The 13,352-nt window shown below is 40.7% G+C and overlaps 1 pseudogene; it reads right to left on the minus strand.

Annotated features, from left to right (window-relative positions):
- Nucleotides 1-3,425: 3,425 nt before the first annotated feature.
- Nucleotides 3,426-13,352, minus strand: part of LOC118851152 — a 42,203-nt pseudogene continuing 32,276 nt past the window's right edge.

The raw sequence follows: 13,352 nt of genomic DNA on the forward strand, positions 1-13,352 counted from the left end.
GCTTATATGTTTATGTTTATAATGTCATTGAGATTGGAAAGACAATCATCAAAGGAAAGATTAAAATAACAATAATTAGTTTCACTAGGAAAAACAGGAACAAAGAGCTATTCAGGGCTGACTTAGTTTCCTGGTTTGTCTGAGGTGGTGAAGGGTACTTGAAATAACTCCCCTCCTCCATCCCTCCCTTCCCAACCCCATGACTGCCTTGTCATGGCAGAGGGGCTCGTATATCTCAATTAAACATCGAGCTATGCTGTACAGGGTGTTTTAACAACCCAGCTAGCAGCTTTGATGGGGGCGTAAGATCCCTCCCCCGCTGCCGGGACCCAGGGGGCTGCCGGGAAAGCACAGGTTCTTTTTATCTGCTTTAACAAGGAAAGCATGGTGAAGGGGTTGACCAGCTTACTTTAATCCAGCATTCAGTTAGCATACAGACAACATTCATTTAGTTCAGGGGAAAACGCCAGCATTCAGTTAGCATTCAGTTAGTTCAGGGGAGCATACAGACAAGCATCAACAGACTAAATACAGATTCATTGACTTACTTCAGGGGAAAAAACCAGCACCCTGAGGTTCAGAACATTCATTTAGTTTGGGGAAAAACCAGTACCTCAAAACCAAAATACAAACAAATTACAAATAACAGACAGACCCAATACAATTCATAGTTTCCAACATCTGGGCTCCGCCCGAGAGCAAGGGCTGGCCCAGAGTCACGCTTCCCTGCCGCTGCTCCCATACCAACCAGAAAATGAAAGAGGGAGCTTCAAGCTGTCCTCTCCCCTCTTATAGAGTTTTTGACATCATCAAGCACCGCCTGAATGACCAGGGCTGATTGGTTCTTGACTTGGCCCCTCCCCCTAGCGTAAACATTAACACCTCCCCTCAGCCAGCCCCATGACTCATCACACAGGAAGTTTTCTGCTTCCTGACATGCTCTCTGGGCTTCCTGCCCCGGAAGAGCAAGCCACAGCATCCAGAGGCTCAATGAGGTAAGCTGAGTCATTCAAAGAAAACAAAGGCCATTCTGGTTACACAGGGTTACCCAAGACAGATAGTTTTTAGTGAAAAGCTCTGACAAATAGCTGAAGAAAGAAAGAAAGTGAAAAGTAAAGGAGAAAGAGAAAGATACTCTCAACTGATTGCAGAATTCCAGAGAATAACAAGGAAAGAGAAGTTTTTCTTAAATGAACAATGCAAAGAAACTGAAGAAAATAATAGAATGGGAAAGACAAAAGATCCCTTTAAGAAAATTAGTGATATCGAGGGAAAATTTCATGGAAAAATGGGTGTGATAAAAGACTAAAATGGTAGGGATTTAACAGAAGCAGAAGAGATTAAGGAGAAATGGTAGGAATTCACAGAAGAACTATTCAAGAAAGATCTTAACATCACCAATAATCATAGTGGTGTGATTACTGATCTAGAGCCAGACATCCTAGAGAATGAAGTCAAGTGGGCCTTTGGAAGCATTGCAAACTATAAGGCTAGTGGAGGTGACGGAACTCCAGCTGAGCTATTTAAAATCCTAAAAGATGATGCTGTTAAAGTACTGTACTCAATACACCAGCAAATTTGGAAAACATAACAGTAGCCACTGAATTGGAAAAGATTAGTTTATGTCCCAATCCTAAAGAAGGGCAACGACAAGGAATGTTCAAATTACTGAACAATTGTACTCATTTCACATAATAGCAAGGTTATGTTTTAAGAGTCTGCAGGCTAGGCTTCAGAAATAGGTGAACCCAGAATTACTAGAAGACCAGAATGGTTTTCAGAGAGGCAAAGGAAATAGAGATCAAATTACCAACATTAGCTGGATTACGAAAGAAAGCAAGGGAGTTCCAGAAAATCATCTACTTCTGCTTCATTGACTACACTAAAGCCTTTGACTGTGTCGATCACAACAAAACATGACAAGTACTCAAAGAGATGGGAATACCAGTTAATCTCGTCTCCTGAGGAACTCGTATGCAGGTCGAGAAGCAACAGTTAAAACTAAACAGCTGATCGGTTTAAGGTTAGAAAAGGAGTATGACAAAGCTGTCTATTGTCATCTTAGCTATTTAAATGATATACAGGGTACATCATGCAAAATGCCAGGCTGGATGAATCAAAAGCAGGAATCAAAATGCCAGGAGAAATAGCAACAATCTCAGATATATAGATGATAGCCACTTTGATGGCAGAAAGTGAAAAGGAATTAAGAAGCCTCTTGATAAGGGTGAAAGAGGAGAGTATAAAAGCTAGCTTGAAGCTTAACATAAAAAAACCCAATATCTTGGTAACTGGTCCCATCACTTCTTAGTAAAATAGAGGGAAAAGGAATGGAAGCAGTGTCAGATTTTATATTCTTGGGCTCAAAGATCATTTCAGGCAGTGAAGGCAGCCATGAAATTAAAAGATGCTTGCTCCTTGGAAGGAAAGCTACAGCAAGTCTGGATGGTATACTAAAAAGAAGAGACATCACCTTGTTGACAAAGGTCCATATAGTCAAAACTATGATTTTTCTGGTGGCAATGTATGGCTCTGAGAGTTGGACTATAAGGAAAGCTGAGTACTGAAAAATCAACACTTTTTGAATTGTGGTACTGGAGAAGACTTTTGAAAGTCCTTTGGACAAAAAGGAGGTCAAGCCAGTCAATACATAAAGAAATTAATTTAGGCTAGTCACTGGAGGTCAAATACTGAAGCTGAAGCTTAAATACTTTGGCCACACAATGAGAAGACAGGACTCAATGGAAAAGACCTTGATGTTAGGAAAGATTGAAAGCAAAAGGAAAAGGGGATGGCAGAGGATGAGGTAGATAAATAGTATCATGGAAACAACAAACAGAAACTTGGACGGACATCTAGAGATTATGGAGGATAGAGGGGTCTGGCATGCTATAGTCCATGAGATCACAAAGAGTCAGATACAACTGAATGACAACAATACTTGAAATAAGAGACCACAACTCAAATTTTGCTAATATTCATGATATGTATAAGCAGTTTATCTAATCTGTGCTTCAAAGTTTAAGAAATCACAAAAGCCCAAATGTTAGATGTCAAATGCTTGTGAATAACCGTTCAACTTGAACTTTCTCTTCTGTTTGCTTTTATCTTCAAAAGTCTCCAAAAGGTGAGTCAGGGCCAGGGCTCCTCAGGAACCATTTTCAATCACCTTAGAGAGAGTGAATTGTTAAATTTTCAATGTCAACGTTTACAATTCCAAAATTGCCGCTGAAGAACCAGAGCTTGATTTATTGCTTTGTTGATCATCTTCCTAAACGTTTGCCAGTAAAGCCCTGACCAAGGTGATTCTCTTCTCTTTCCAGACAGAGCCAAAACTGAGGGAGGAGTGGGATGCACTCGAGATTTAAATTTAGAGCTGAAAAGAACCTTATATTATTGTATTATATTGTACTATTGTTTAGTTGTTCAGTCATCTCCTTTTGGATGAGCCCACACCAATTATCAAAAATTTCTTTGCAAAAGAATCCCAATGCCCCTGAAGGATCCAAATCCAGGATCTTCATTTGATTGGGATATGGAGGTGGAGGGAATTGCTAGCAAAGGAGACTCTGGTCAACCACTGTTCCATTCTACTCAGAGTCAACAAAAGATCCAGAAGATCCAGGTAGATGAGCTCGTCTCCTAAAAATCCTGTGAAATAACAGGTGCTATTTGGCTTTCCTCCTAATACATCTAAAGACCGTGGCATCCTAAAACACTTTGAATGCATCAGCATAGATGAGATTAATTTAGTTTATGCCGAAGCAAAGGGGCACAATAAGCAGAAGGGACTTGCAGTCAGATCTATGCCCAGGACAATTCCTACTCCCGCCAAGGGCATTCCAGGAACTGAGGGAACTGTCATGGGTCAGGTTGGAGGGCCACATGTAGTGTATTTATTTGATATCTTTGATGACCACTGTATTATCCATCAAAATATAAACAGCCAAAGAATTCTATTTGTTAAATAAAGCAAGTTTGTAGTTTTTTTTTTTTAATGCCTGTGCAACTGTATTTGGTCCAAACCATTCACCAGTTGATTTTCCTTCTCCTCTGCCTATTTGTGTCATTTGATGGATAGACTGACAGCGGTGCCTTTTCTGTATAAGAAGGGCTGTAAGAGTCAGTGATATTCTTCAGGCTATTCTTGGTGCTCCTCTCTATACCAATCCTTTCCCAGGTGCTCATATAAGGGCCTGGGCCAGCATCATTTATCCACAACGAAACATGCATCCGCAGCCAGCATCTGACTATAGACCTGTTCCTCTTGTTTATGAATATTTTCTTTGGTATGTAAACCAGAAATAACTAGCTCAGACAGCAGTTTTGACTTTTCTACCTTGAAGGTCATACTGCTTCCTCAAGATCCAAATGGGCTCATCTGTTTCAGGTAATTCTTCTAGAGTCTGATAAAATAGTTATATGCCTTTCACACCTGGATAAAAACCCCGCTTCTCCCCTGGGCTTAGGAGTGTGTCCCCAGAAACCTGAGCTCAGTCATTACTGCACCCATCACCTCTGGTGCTTCTCCAAGGCTTTCACTCCATTCTCCAACTATCATCAGTGCATTCTGCTGCACTTTTCACATTGCATGATGCTTAGTAAATTTTGTCCCAGTCTCACATTTTGATTCTGTATGTCTTTATTTTTTAGATGTACTTTTTGTGTACAACAGCTTTTACTGTGTTTTTTATATTTTTCCTATATTTTCTTTATTATGTATCTCCCCTTCTAATCTATTGTGAATTGTATTTTCTGATTCATGGAATATATCCTTATTTTTTCCTCCTTCATTCTTTCTCTGTCCTTCATGGAGTTAAACCATGTGAAGAATCAGGTTTGAACTCTCTTATAACTGATTTGTATTTTATTGCCCTTATAGATATTTCCCCACATTCTCTTTTTCTACTGTGCTCCAGTAGAAATCTCAATTATTGAGGGAAACAATATCAGGTAGTAGAAATTACCCTTTGCCCCAAATCATGTAACCAACTCAATTCCCTGACCTTATTATCATCATTCTTATTTCCAAAGGCTATGCCATTTTGTCTCAGCCTAGGGATCCTGCTGTTGTTGGTCATCTATTGTTTTTGAAGAGGACCAGTGACATCAAGGGGTGATGTCTTGACTTGCATGTGAATTGAATTTAAGTGAGGCACAGTTACACAAAGTCACCAGCCTCACTCTCTCTTCCAGAGTCATCGAAATCCAGTGGCAGGACAAAAGTCAAGATGATTGACAATGACCCAGGATGCAGTGGATGATCTTAGTACCTTTGATGTCTGACCAAGCTGTAAGTGCTCCACAGCACCCGTTTTAGCTGCCTTCATGGCCATTGGAACAAATTGCTCTCATCCACCCCGAACACTGGGGAAGTCTTCACCTGCTTGGGGTAGACATCCCCTTACCTCACCAACAGGTTTGAGGCTGTTGGTTACCCTCAACTTGGTTTAGTCTTTCTGGCAAGATGGTTTTACTGGGTTGTGGCCCCTGCACATGCTACAGCTTCTTGGAGCCACAGGTGAGAGTTTGGTGGCAGGTAGACACCATAGGTGGATAAGCAGCCCCAAAAAGGGTTTAGCAAGTCCTCACACCAGAGGTGCTAGTTCTCCCTGAACACCCATACACTCCAGGGATCCTACAACTCAGAATCAAAGGGATTCTCTTTACAAAAGCATTGGCAATGTTAATTTAATCATTTCTGATTAAAATTTGGAGGAACAGGGTACCACCAATAGTCGGTCTGCTTGTGGAAGCAAGGGTTTCTGTAGTCCTGGTGCTAGGTGCATAGAAAGGTAAGGCATGTTTAAATTATTCATCTTTTCCCCCACTCTATCCCTCACCTTAGCAACTTCCAGAGCATTTTGATACTAAGGCTCATTCCAATGTATTATCAAGTGTGTTTGGGGCGGAGCCAAGATGGCAGCTGGAAAGCTGGGACTAGCGTGACCTCCCTGCCGAGTCCCTCCAATGTATTATCAACATCCCCTGGAAGGTAAAGTCTGGTCCCACATTAGTGACTAACTCTATGGCCCTGTACTGTACCTTTTATCCCAGTCTTAGAAAATTCCTGTCTCAAATCATTGTAGTTGAGCACAAGAGAGACTAGTTGATTTATCTGGACAAAACTACTGTCATTATTGGGAAAATAACCCAAAGCTTATTTCCTATTGTTTTCCTATTGATTAGTAATTCTGTTCGTTTAATCAACATCAAAGGAAACACTAAATCAGTGTTTCTTTCTCTAGGCCCATTTATTTCTATCTGGTGCCACCTACTGTTATGGAGAAAAAATTCCCTGTTTCTGTTGAATCCCACTTAAATGTATATTAACTGAGTTCTCCAAGTAATTGAGAAAATGAGTTATATTTATAGCTTTACAAAGAAATATAACGAAGTATTGGGCAGCTAGGTGGGCACCTGGAGTCAGGAAGTCTTGGGTTCAAACTCAGCCTCAGACACTTGCTAACTGTATGATTCTGAGCAAGTTACTTAACCCTGTTTGCCTCAGTTTCTTCATCTGTAAAATGAATCGGAGAAGGAAATGGCAAACTGCTCCAGTATCTTTGCCAAGAACATCCCAAATGGGGTCATGAAGAACCCCACATAACTGAACAACAACAAAGAACTATTTGCACTTTATTGCTCCTTTAGGAGGTATGAAGAATTTCCCCCATTAATTTGACAGAATTATAGATAGACCAATTGCTTGCTTAGGATTCATAAGCACTAATGACCTTCACTTCTACCTGTCTTGTACGTAGTCATGTATGTAGTTTAGGGAAAATTAGGCTCCTCATTTTCATGTTCAGCAGCACATTAACCCTGAAATAACAGGGATACTGTTATTTTTAGGTTTAGGGAGATTTGGTTTTTTAAATTATATTTTATTATTGTATTTATTTATTTTGGTTTAGGCAGAATAGACCATTGAGTTCAGGAGGGAATGAAGAGCAGAACTATTTGTATAGGAAGATTTGAAGAACTAGAGAATGTCAAGGTTCCTATCTGGGGGACTATAGACAACAGAACCATTCTATGATTATGGTACAAAATGTAATTAACCTGCTCACAAAAAGAAGTTGAGTAAGCTAAGCAGAGGAACAGCTTGGAAGGAGAGAATAAGTGATATCCCCCAGCAGGTAGACTAATTAGACTAGGCAATGTCCAGTGAGAGTCATCAGTCAAACATTACTTAGATTGACTCAGTCTAGCAGTGGAAACATCTGGTCAACACATTAGTTAAGGAACTTGTATGTATAATTCTCGAGTTAGAAAGATGAAATATGAAAACGTCTTTCTAAGATGTCTTTCATCTTTCTAACAGAAAGATAAAATAGAACTGTGTAGTTCTGGAGCTGTGAATTGCCCCCAAGCACTTGGGTTTTCCTCATCCATATACTTCCCTATTGCTACTATTTAAGGAGAGAAAATTCCCTGTTTCTGGTGAACCTCATTTTAATGTATCTCAATTGAGTACCCTGGGTAGCAGGAGAAAGAAATTCCCTCTTTCCCTATTGCAGAGTTCCTCTAGCCAGAGGTCTTAAGATCCTCCCAGAGATAATTCCTCCCACCTTAGTCAGTGTGACTGGAAGTTAATAAATCAGGAAGCAAGAAGAGCATAAAAAGTTTAATTAGCACCACAGGATGGGCAGTTGCCAGGGTGTTGCAACAATTTGGCTAGCAGCTGCTGAGGGGGTGAAAAACGAACACAAGCCCAACAACAGGAATGCTGCAAACTCAGCTTCTTTTGACCTGCTTTACTAAGGAAAGCAACGTTAAGGGGTTAACAATCTTACTTTAATCCAGCATACAAATATTATTCACTTAGTTCAGGGGAAAAAGCCAGCACCCTGAGCTTCAGAGCAAATACAAACAAATTATAAACATCAGCAGACAGACCTTGTCTGATTCAAATCTCAATGCATAGTCACCAGAGTTTAACACAGTCTGAACATCCTGGTTTATAAGCTGGAGGGCTTTTAACTACAGCTGCCCAGAGTCCCCACTTCAACATGCCTCCAAAAGTGACAGCCCTAAGCAAATAGCTCTGTTGTCTCTTTTTATGCACTCTTTTATGCACTCTGAGGGACCAGAACTTAAGCTCTTACTATTGGCTCTGGTCTTAGTAACTCCCTTTAGGACTCTGAGGGCTTCACGCCCACATAGGCTTAGCACCTAGTAGATAGGGATTTGGGCCTGGGACTTAGCACCTAGTAATACTCAATCAAAGACACTCAACTTAATTGATATTATACAGGGACATAGTAACAGCTCCAACAAACGGAGATACACACATGCTTAGGGTTTTATACAGCTTTAGGGTGACGTTATAGGGCAAAAGAAAGCTCAATTGGCCTATCTGGTGATTCTGCTCGGCCACTTTCTCTATTTAAGAGGTTGAGTAATAGGGACAAGTTGTCTGGTGATTTGGGGCAGAATATATTAACATTGACTTTGGAATGTCTTAATCCTGGCCTTCCAGGAATGGCCAAAGTTCAGGTTTGTTATGGTTTCTCAGTAGTTAATCTCAGAATATTCTGTTTGGACAGGAAATCTCTGAATCAGTCAAATTTAGTTATTACCAATAAGGAGAATAGAATATAGCCTGAGGGTCTGTCTCTACACAACCCAGTAGTTTTGTTTGGCTACTCTTCTGGAGCAGATGTTTCCTCCTAAACTCAGTACATAGGTTCATCCAATTTTTTCCACAATCCCATGAGCTATTTCCTTTCAAAGACTAATTTTCTCTTCCACTACTAGCTTTTAGTTTGGATTCACTCAAATTGATAAAAATCCTTCAAAGATGAACAATTTAAAGGCCTGAAAAGGTATGTTCAATTTTTGCTTGTTTAATAGGTTTGCTGCCTTTGAGAGAACAGTGTTCATACTTCATAAAGAGATCGCTGGGTATTGACACCTTATTGACATGTTATCTCTTATTCACTCTTTGCTTTCTGTGATTTTCCTAACTACAGTGGGAAAGGGAATCAAATTTCCCCTCTTACAGTTACACACTTAGGTCTCTATCCTAGACCCTTATACTTTCTGTTTGTGATCTCATCAGCTCCCATGCATTTAGCTAACTTCTTAGTACAGCTGATTACTATATCTCTATGCCTTAATCTCTCTTCTAAGTTCCAGTCTATCACTCATTGCCTTTTTAGACATCTCAAATTGGACCTCCCAAAGGCATCTCAAACTCAACACGTCCAAAACAGAGATCGTTCTCTTTCCTCCAAAACCCTCCCCTCTTCCCTTTCCCATTACTATTGAGGGTATCACTATCCTCCTAGTCATACAGGCTCAAAAACTCTCATCTTTGATTCCTGACTCACATTCACCTGACATATCCAATGTGTTGTCAAATCTTGTCTCATCTACCTTCACAATATCTCTCATAGACAATCCTTTCTCTCTCCAGTCACTGCCACCACTTTGTTTCAGGCCCTCATCACCTGTTGCTGGACTATCTGAATAGTCTGCTAATTGGTTTCCTTGCCTCAAGTTTCTTTCTACTGCATTCCATCTACTCAACTGCAGAAGCGATATTCCTAAAGTGTAGGTCTGGCCATATTATTCTGCCCCTCGCCTTATTCAATTAACTCTAGTGATTCCTTATTACCTTTAGGATCAAATATAAACTCCTCTGACATTGAAATCTCTTCACAACCCAACTTCCCTATCTTTCCAGTCCTCTAATACATTACTTCCCTCTACTAGAGGATCTAGACAACTTGCTTACTTGCTCTTCACTCAGTTCCAGTGCACAATCTCCTGTCTCCATGTCTTTGCTCCTTCATCTGTAATGTGCACCTTCGTCATTGCTTCTTGGAATCCCTGGTTACCTTTAAGACAGCTCAAGCACCACCTTCTGATCACTGTATCTTCTAATGCTTTGCCACCCAAAACTACCTTGTATATATTCCGTATATGGGCACCTATGATCTGTCTTTCCTATTACAATCATAAGCATACTGTAATATCAATTAAGTTGGGTGTCTTTGATTGAGTCTTACTAGGTGCTAAACCCCAGGCCCAAACCCTTATCTACTAGGTGCTAAGCCTATGTGGGCGTGAAACCCTCAGGGTCCTAAGGGGAGTTGCTAAGACCAGAGCCAATAGTAGGAGCCTGAGTTCTGGTAGCTCAGATGATGGTTGATGATGGCTAAAGAGTGTATAAAAAGAGAGAACAGAGCTATTTGTGGAGAGCTCTCACTCTTGGAGGCGTGTTGAAGTGGAGACTCTGGGCAGCTGTGGTTAAGAGCCCTCCAGCTTGTAAACCCGGATGTTGGGACTTTGTTAAATTCTGGTAACTATGCATCGAGATTTGAATCAGACAAGGTCTGTCTGTTGATGTTTGTAATTTGTATTTGCTCTGAAGTTCAGGGTGCTGGCTTTTTCCCCTGAACTAAGTGAATGATATTTTTATGTTGGATTAAAGTAAGATTGTTAACCCCCTTAACATTGCTTTCCTTAGTAAAGCAGATCAAAAGAACCTGTGCTGGCAGCTTTCTGTGTGCTGGTTGTTGGTGGGTCTTACACCCCTACGGCAGCTGCTAGAGGATTGTTACAACACATACTGAAGCCAGGGTTTGTTTCATTTTTTCACATTCTTGTCATGTATGGTGCCTGGTACATTGTAGGTACTTAATAAAATGTTTTTGGATTGATTGGTTGGTTGATCGAAACTGTACATTTTGTAATTATAACAATCAAGCTTGCCCCTCCCCCAAGAGACACAAGTTCCTTTACAGACCTGTGGGACTATGGATGGTCAATGTTGGGTCTGCTCTTGGACTAGGCTGATGTGTTGGTCAGTTTTGCTTAATGGATTTCCCTCCATTGTTCTCTTATTCTTTATTTGAAGAGTTTCTTTTTTGAGTAGGTGACAGAGAGGGCTATAGTGGGATATGAAGGTGATGTTAAAATAAAAGTGATAGGGCTTAACTACTGGACCTATGATTTATTGATATAGGAATTAAAGGATTATTCATATTGGCACTTTCTCTGCAACTTACATTCTGAGAAAGTTGCCTAGAGCACTGAGAGGTTAAGAGGTTTTTCCCAGGGTCATAGAGCCAGTATGTGTCAGATTCGGGATTTGAATCCATCTCTTCCTGGCTGCAAGGTCACCTCTCTATGCATATGCTGCCATGCTGCATCTCACAGAACAAGATCTATCAATAAAATTTTAGAAAGTGCTGTCCTCATAGTAATCCTGTTAGTTTTCCCTTTTAATGACTAAGAAAACTGAGGTTCATTGACATTAAGGGATTTGTTCAAATTCCCTTAGCTAACATGTTGATGAGGCAGGATTCAAACCCTTCTTGTTCTCTTAAGTTCAGTGTTCTTTCCATCACATTTTTCCCCTCCCAGGGGAAGCAGGGTTTATAATGTATTCTTCATGCCCATACGGGGTAGTGTATGATTCAAGCCACAGAAAATTGATGGCAGGAAGCATTCATGAAAGTGTCCAGAAGAGGGAGTTCAGAATGAAGATTTACAGAGGTTTGCAAGTAGGAGTATCCTTTCCTGGAAATTGTGTTGCATTATCCACAAGATGGCGATAGAGCTAAACTACAAATAAAGCTATAGGTCTCACCATCCTCTGAAGAAGGATCCTTTTTCATAGAATGTCAAGAGTTGATAAGGATCCTATCTACACCTAAGGCTCCCAGTAATTTGCCAAAGGATACAGCAGGAAAGTGACAAAGCCAGGATCCAAATGCACATCTTTGGGCTCTTAAGTCCCAGTGCTGATAAGAAAAGACAACTTACTTCTTTGGCCAAAACATGGGACAGACTATTAGAACTCCTAATTCTTATTACTAACTTATGGCACGAATATTTCCCTATGCTTCAGTTTAGTATCTGTGAGCAGAAAATGAGAGACATCATGTTATAGCAGACATGAAGCCAACCTTGGATCTGCTGCTGGGTTCAAATCCTGCTTCAGACACTTACTAGCTGGGTGATGTTGGGCAAAGAAGTCACTTTTAACCTGTCAGGACTCTGGTAATACCATGAAGTTAGAAGTTTCAGAGGGATTTCCGATCTGTATTCACAGAGGGAGTTTCCACATGGCAAGTTCCCACACTGGTAAAATAACAAGTTATAACAGAACAAAATAAATAAAAAGTAGAAGATAAAAATAGAAGACAGATAAGGTAGACATGTGCTTAAAACTAGAAAAAAATGAGATATTAGTTGGATATGAAGAAAAACTTCTTGACAGAAGACTGAGAAGCACTGGAATAAGTCACCATTCCCAATGGAATCTTTTTCTCAAAACCAGAACTAGTACAAGGTAGCCAGGGCTTTGGCCCAGGCACTGATATTAGAATGGGGGAAGGCATTTCTCTACTTTCTCACCTGGTTTACAGGCTATCGCCCCTAGTGTCCTATGACCCTCTTGTCTCTCAAAGACTGCCTTCTCATCAAGGTTGACTGCCTGGGAACTTGAGGCAGTTGGTACACTGTGAATAAGAACAGAATCAGTGAAGGCATCAACAGGGAAGGTGATATGTTCCAATCATTCCTCCTTCCTCAAGCCCAGCCCAGGCCCTCCCTGGTCCTCATTTTCCTTTGCCTTCCCCTCAAACTTTCTTCATTACAAGCTCTCCATCATCCTTCCTCTTACAAACACCCTTTCATCCTAGATCTCTTTCATATTTCTTCCATCTTCTGGATGCCCCAAGGCATTGCGGTACAGTAGAAACAACTTGGAATTACAGGATCTAAATTTGAATTCTGTCTCTGCCCCATATCACTTATGTTACCTTAAGTAATTCATTTGACCTCTCGGTCATATGAATGTTTGTTGCCATCTTTTATAAGACTGGCTCCAATTGCCTACCTGCATGTCCCATGAGCATCTCAAAGGCACCTTGCCCAGAGCTGCTCATTTTCTCACTGCTGTTGACACACAAATACAGAATAACAGTATTTTTTAATCAAAGAGACCTTAGAGATCATTGAGTCCAGTCCCCCCATTTTACAGATACAGAAACTGAAGCCTAGAATGATTGAGTGACTTGTCCAGGGTCAAACAGCCAGTAAGTGTCCAAGGCAGGATTTAAACTCCTATCTTCCTGACTCCAAGCCTATCATTCTAACCACTCACTGCATCTTTCAGACCGTACTTCTGCAACCATCACTCAGCAACCCCCTGTCTTCTTTTATAAAACTCACTCCACTCTGCCCACATCCTGGTCAACTACGGATCTCTAGGTCCCTCTCCTTCTCCCCCCAAGAAGCTTAGTGCTTGGTTTACAGTCTTTTTTTCCACCCCAAGCCCTATCACCTTTGACCACGATGGTTTTCCATTTCTTAATCTTTTCAAGTCCCAT

The sequence above is a fragment of the Trichosurus vulpecula genome, chromosome 5 (assembly GCF_011100635.1).
Source record: "Trichosurus vulpecula isolate mTriVul1 chromosome 5, mTriVul1.pri, whole genome shotgun sequence".
Classification (NCBI taxonomy): Eukaryota; Metazoa; Chordata; class Mammalia; order Diprotodontia; family Phalangeridae; genus Trichosurus; species Trichosurus vulpecula.